Below are 5989 nucleotides of genomic sequence, written 5' to 3'. Positions count from 1 at the left end.
GCTCTACTGCAAGTGGTCCCTGCTCGTCGCAGGGGTTGGGACTGGATGAGCTTTAAGGTCCCTTCCAACACAAACCAGGCTGGGATTCCGTGTATATGATAAAATTGTAACAGAATTTTCTTCCTTTCCTTATAGAAAAAAAAAAGAATTAGAGGCTGTTCCTAGTCCTCCTTCAGTGCACAAATATTAACACTAATCCATACATCCCACCTACGTTGCACCTTTTGAAAGACAATTGTTTCCAAGGCTAAATAACTGTTGATGTTAATAAGAGTTATTTGGCAGTTACACCTTCACACAACCCCAGATCTCCCCTCGGCAGCTTTTAGGCCCCACTCTCTCCCCAGAATAGCAGCCACTGTGAGGTTGAGCATCCCCACACTAAAGCACCCCGAAGCCCACAGGCACTGAGAGACACAGCCATGCTTTATGTTTCCAGCACAGCTTTGCCCAGATTTAAACTAATGAGGTAAAAAGCACAGCAGTGAATCAAAACTAATGAAATACATGACACGAGCAAATATTCCCCACGTTATTAACCCAATCAAACCCCTACTAATCCTATTACAACACAGAGAGTTCAGCTGCACTTCCAGCAGGTCTTTAACACAAAGGCCACAAGAAGATTATGCTTCTCCTGGATTTATCAGTTATTAAATAACTCACATTTCCCATCTCCACCAGCAGTCACATATTCCTGCAAGCTCAGAATCAGGGAGCTGCATTACAAGGCTGTGTTGGGAAGCAGCCTGACCCAGGTGTACAGAACCACGGCCAAAGAGAAGTCTAAGAGGTCACATTCTTGACTGCTCAGAAGAATACGCTCGTGCACGTGCCTGGAAGGAGGTTTCTTGCCCACAAAGCACTGTCAAGAGTTTAGTTCCTTAGATTGCCTTTTTCCTCACGACGTGGCATGGGCAGAAGACCCAAGAACCTGGAACGTGTGGTCCGGAGGGGCACGTGCAAACTCCTCCCTGGTCCAGCCCCAGTTTCTTCACTGACACAAGGAGACTTTAATCTTTCATTCTGTGGCTACAAAGATGATTGTTAATTAATATCCTGACATCCCTTCCTGCTCTGCAGGTTACAGGACTCTGTGTGCTTTTAATCAGCATGAAACCTGTTATAACTGCACCTTACATAAAACAAGGAGGTTCCTGTATGGAAAAGCTTTCTGTGGGTGAGGAGTTCCCTGTGGAGCTTAGAGCCAACTCCAACCAAGGTGTCCACATAGGATGGTCTGAAAACAAAGAAAGTGATGAGCAGAGCATTTGTTCTAATGAGACGATAGAACCAGGGAGCCCCTCGTGCTCCAGAGGCTGTGGAAGTTTATTATCTGACTTCACACAGACCACTGCTTCCCAGCAAAGCACACGTGGGCTTCTTTAATGGGGAATAGGAGACCTTACAACAGTCTTCCAAAACCTAAAGGGGCCAACTTTAAACCTGGAGAGGGGCTTTGGACAGGGGCCTGGAGGGACAGGACAAGGGGAATGGCTTGAACCTGCCAGAGGGGAGATTAAGATGAGCTCTGAGGCAGAAGCTCTTCCCTGTGAGGGTGCTGAGGCGCTGGCACAGGGTGCCCAGAGAAGCTGTGGCTGCCCCATCCCTGGCAGTGTTCAAGGCCAGCTTGGACACAGGGGCTTGGAGCAACCTGCTCTAGTGGAAGGTGTCCCTGCCCATGGCAGGGGATGGAACTGGATGAGCTTTAAGGTCCCTTCAACCCAAACCAGGCTGGGATTCTGTGGCTCTATGAATAGCTGTGTCTGGGGGAAGACAAGTGTAACATGCAGTTCACAGGCAAGGGAACACAGAAGGCAGCTGCCTCCAACACAGGGAGTGAGCAGCTACCGTAACACTTGCTGTGTCCCAGGGCACCTGGGGTATCACAAGCCATGACTAGGTGAGGTTATGATTAAATAACATTCCTCCATCCCTCCTTCCTCCTTCCCTCCCATCTGTTAATAAACATTAGTTCATTAAAAGCATCTAAAATCTAAATTGGGCTACAAGTGATGGGAGGGAAGTAGTGAATAAACATCGTGGCTGTGACAGGATTTCAGCTCCCATAGAAAGGATCCAAGATAATAAAAGGGGGGCCTGGGGAAAGCCTATAAACCCGCCACAGATGGCACACAGACATGCTTCCTGGCACAGATTCCCAGACCTTACTGCACTAAGGAATGTCTCACTGCTATTACAAACGCTAATTTAGTGATGGTGACATTTTTGAGGACCAGAATGAGACCACAAAACTCTTTTCACTTTAGGCAAAGAACCAGACGGTAACAAGTTCCAGCTTGTACAATCTGTTTTGGGTTTCACCAGCCACCTACAAGTCAAGGTCTCTGTACACCAAGAGCATTGAGCTCTCTTGCACTTCTGTTCTCTGCAGGTGTTATCTGGACACTGCTAGAAATGGGTAAGGGATTATTAGACACCACTGTGAATATCTGCAACAGCTCCAGGGCAAGGTCTCAGTAGATGCCAGAGGTTCCTCTGCTGACTGGGTGCTCCAGCATTTTAGCCCAGGTGGTAGCTGTGGGCATGAAGCACCCACAGCATGCACAGTGTGTTCTTAAGGAGAGCTAAAGCTCTCCCTGACTGCAAAGGAAATTCCTGGCCATTTGTTCCAAGCATGGTCAGTGATCCCGGAATGAAGGAATCCCTCAGCATGCACATCAGAGCCTGTGGTTTTAAAGCTGAGGTGGAGAAAGCCAAGAGCCTTTTCCAAACCATTCCTCTCTTGTGTTGCTTCACCTCATCTGCCAGAACCCACAGCACTTGTTCCTTGGGATCCTTCAAAACACTCGTAGGCCATGAGGAGGGATGAAATTGTCTTCTCCTGGTGGCCTGAGCTTCACACGCTGCCTCCTGCTTGTGGTACAACTGGAGGAGCCCTCTCCTCTGCTATCACTCACGGGACAGCAGGAAGCACTTTGCTGCTGCCCCCCTCCAAGCCCCAGCCGCAATGCTTTGGCACGGCTCCACCTTCCCGTTATTCCCATCCTAACACGGATACACCATAAATTACTGTAACATCAACCCGGAGCCGGGCAGATTTACAGCATTTCAGCTGCTCTGTGTTAACTCCTGTGTGAAGGCTCCTCGCCTGCAGTACGTGCACTGTGCTGGCTCACACCCATCACAGGATGAGAGCCTGTGGTGCCCGGCACAGTGTAAATCCATCCCTACCTGATCTCAGGACAACTTGCTCCCATAGCCATGCCCAAGGAGAAACCTCTCTACTCCTTTTTCAAGGACTTCTCCTTTCCTCTGTCCACTAAGAAAGCAAATTATCTCAAACCAGCCACTTCTGAAGCCTACAGGCTGAGAGAGGAGCAGAGGAGACTCGTCCCCCTTCTCCAAGTCGGTTCGAGGAGCACTTTCACACAAAGAACAACAGGAATATGGAATTTTATGTCCATGGGGCCACATCTGGCCATAACATCACTGCAACAACATGTGCTGTGCATTCCCCAGCGCTGGCGGAGTTCACCACATTCCTGAGAGCAGCAGGATGATTTCAAGGCCCTGGAATTTGGGAAGCAGAAATGCTGTGTCTTGCTGTGGAGATGGAGGTAGGATGGTTTGGTTTCACATCGCTGCCAAGCTCTGCTCATTTCACCACAGAACCTAAGTCTGAAGGGCAGCAAAGTGCCAGAGGCTGGTGGCTATGGAAGACTTTGGAGGAAGAGGAACAGCAAAAGCCATTCTCTTGTTTTGACTACGTCAGATGGAAAAGGCAGAAGAAAAAGTGAAACAGGCACCAAACCACAGCCCTGTGTGACCATCTGCTTCTCTTTATTTATATAAAGTTAAAGGAAAACCAGCTACAAAGGTACAACCTACATTTGCACCTGACTTATCTTCCTACAGGAGACACTAAATTAAACAGTGTACACCTCTTGACCAGTGGTTCCCAAAATCTCTCTTACAGACCACTCTGTTGTAGAACCACAGAATCCCAGACTGGTTTGGGTTGGAAGGGACCTTAAACATCAACCAGTCCCAACCCCCTGCCACAGGCAGGGGCACCTTCCACCCAAGCCAGGAGGGTTGATCCAAGCCCCTGTGTCCAAGCCGGCCTTGAACACAGCCAGGGATGGGGCAGCCACAGCTTCTCTGGGCACCCTGTGCCAGCACCTCAGCACCCTCACAGGGAAGAGCTTCTTCCTCAGAGCTCATCTCAATCTCCCCTCTGGCAGGTTAAAGCCATTCCCCTTGGCCTGCCCCTACATCCCTTGTCCAAAGCCCCTCTCCAGGTTTCTTGTAGCCCCTTTAGGCACTGGACAAAATCTTGTCACGCAGAACTTTGCAGACCTACCAAGTGGTGCAGCTCCCAGTGCCCAGAGCGTTTCCAAGGGTCAGTAGTTCCTTTTATCCCTTTCTAGTATTCCAAGATACCACCTGAGCCCAGTCACCAGCCTTACAGGAACAGGCAGCTCTGAGCAGCCTGTGGAACAGCAGCACTTACTGGAGCTCTGTTCACCTCCAGCACAGCTTCAGCAACATCCCCACTTAAGGAATCTGGTAAGTGGCTCTGAGCCCCAGGAGGAGGGATGCTGAGATGCCTACTAGAGAAAAGCATGGCACTGACCCCTCTGCTGAGCCCTGCACTGGCAGCACTCAGTAATGTGTGACCACACAAGCAAGCAACACATATTCTATCACCAGCAAAATTATTTCTAGACCTGAATGAGCCCCGAAGCTCAGAACCACACATAAATATGCTCATTCACTACTGCCTAAACAGCTCTCCCTGCCTCAGAAAGACTTGGTTTGATGAGTACTCATTAAATCACAGTTCTGATGGAGAAATCAATGACCCCTCAATCAGATTCTCATTCAAATGAAGTGCGCTCTTCTTTACCTGTTTAATTGCTCTGTCAAATCCAGAACAAACACCCCCCACAATGTTAGGCACAAAGGGACAACCACAAAGACAACCTCTGTTCAACGTTCAATCATCAGCGTGGGGTGTTCAGGTACAGAGCAGTTTGTGAAGTGGGATATTGCTGTTGAAGAAATCAGTAATGAACCACCCATCAGGACACCACATCGAGTAGCTTTGTCTCAGAAGGGCCACAGCAGCATTTAAGAGGTCCAAGAATCAGACAAATGAAACAATTACAGCATGGAAGAACTTGCAAGTGATGAGAGGTTTAAAGGATTTTGAGGGTTTACTTCAAAGAAAGCACATAAATCAAATCATGATAGAAGCTCACAAAGCTGTAAGTGGCCTGGAGATAGGAAACTTCCACTCACCTCACTCCTTAACACAAGCACAAGAGGCTATTAGGTGAAACCACTGGAGACAAGCAGTAGGTGCCATGAAAACCTAATGCCTTCACCCAACCCTCTGCTCAGCTGGGAGTTCCTTACCATCATATAACACTGAACTCAACACCTGATGTTGCTGTACACAAGAATATTCAGACTTTGAATTCACCCAAACCCATTCAGGGGTACAGGAAAAGTTCTCTGGGTTCCAAAGGTTATCTTGTAACTGCTGATGTCAAAAGTCTCAAACCCTTTTAAGCCTCACTGGTAGAAGTGTCCCAAGTGTAGGCACTTCCAATGTGATTCTTCACTATTACCTCCAGCTGCAAATGAGAGGTTCAACAAAGCCAAGTGCAAGGTCCTGCACCAAGGTCCTGCAGTCCCCAGCACAAACACAAGCTGGGGGAGACTGGATGGAGCAGCCTGAGGAAAAGGACTTCGGGTGTTGGTCAATGAGAAGCTCCCCATGACCCAGCTTCAGTGTGTGTGCTTGAGCCCAGAACCACCCCCCGTGTGCTGGGCTGCACCCCCAGAGCGTGAGCAGCAGCTCAGGGAGGGGATCCTGCCCCTCTGCTGGGCTCTGGGGAGACCCCCCCTGCAGCCCTGATCCAGCTCTGGGGAACAGCACAAGAGGGACGTGGAGCTGCTGGAGCGAGGCCAGAGGAGGTCCTGGGGCTGCTGAGAGGGCCTGAGCAGCTCTGCTTCG

This window comes from Nestor notabilis, unplaced genomic scaffold (genome assembly GCF_000696875.1).
Source record: "Nestor notabilis isolate BGI_N333 unplaced genomic scaffold, ASM69687v1 scaffold3875, whole genome shotgun sequence".
In the NCBI taxonomy this organism is placed as follows: Eukaryota; Metazoa; Chordata; class Aves; order Psittaciformes; family Psittacidae; genus Nestor; species Nestor notabilis.
Note: the sequence above shows the minus strand (reverse complement) of the source record.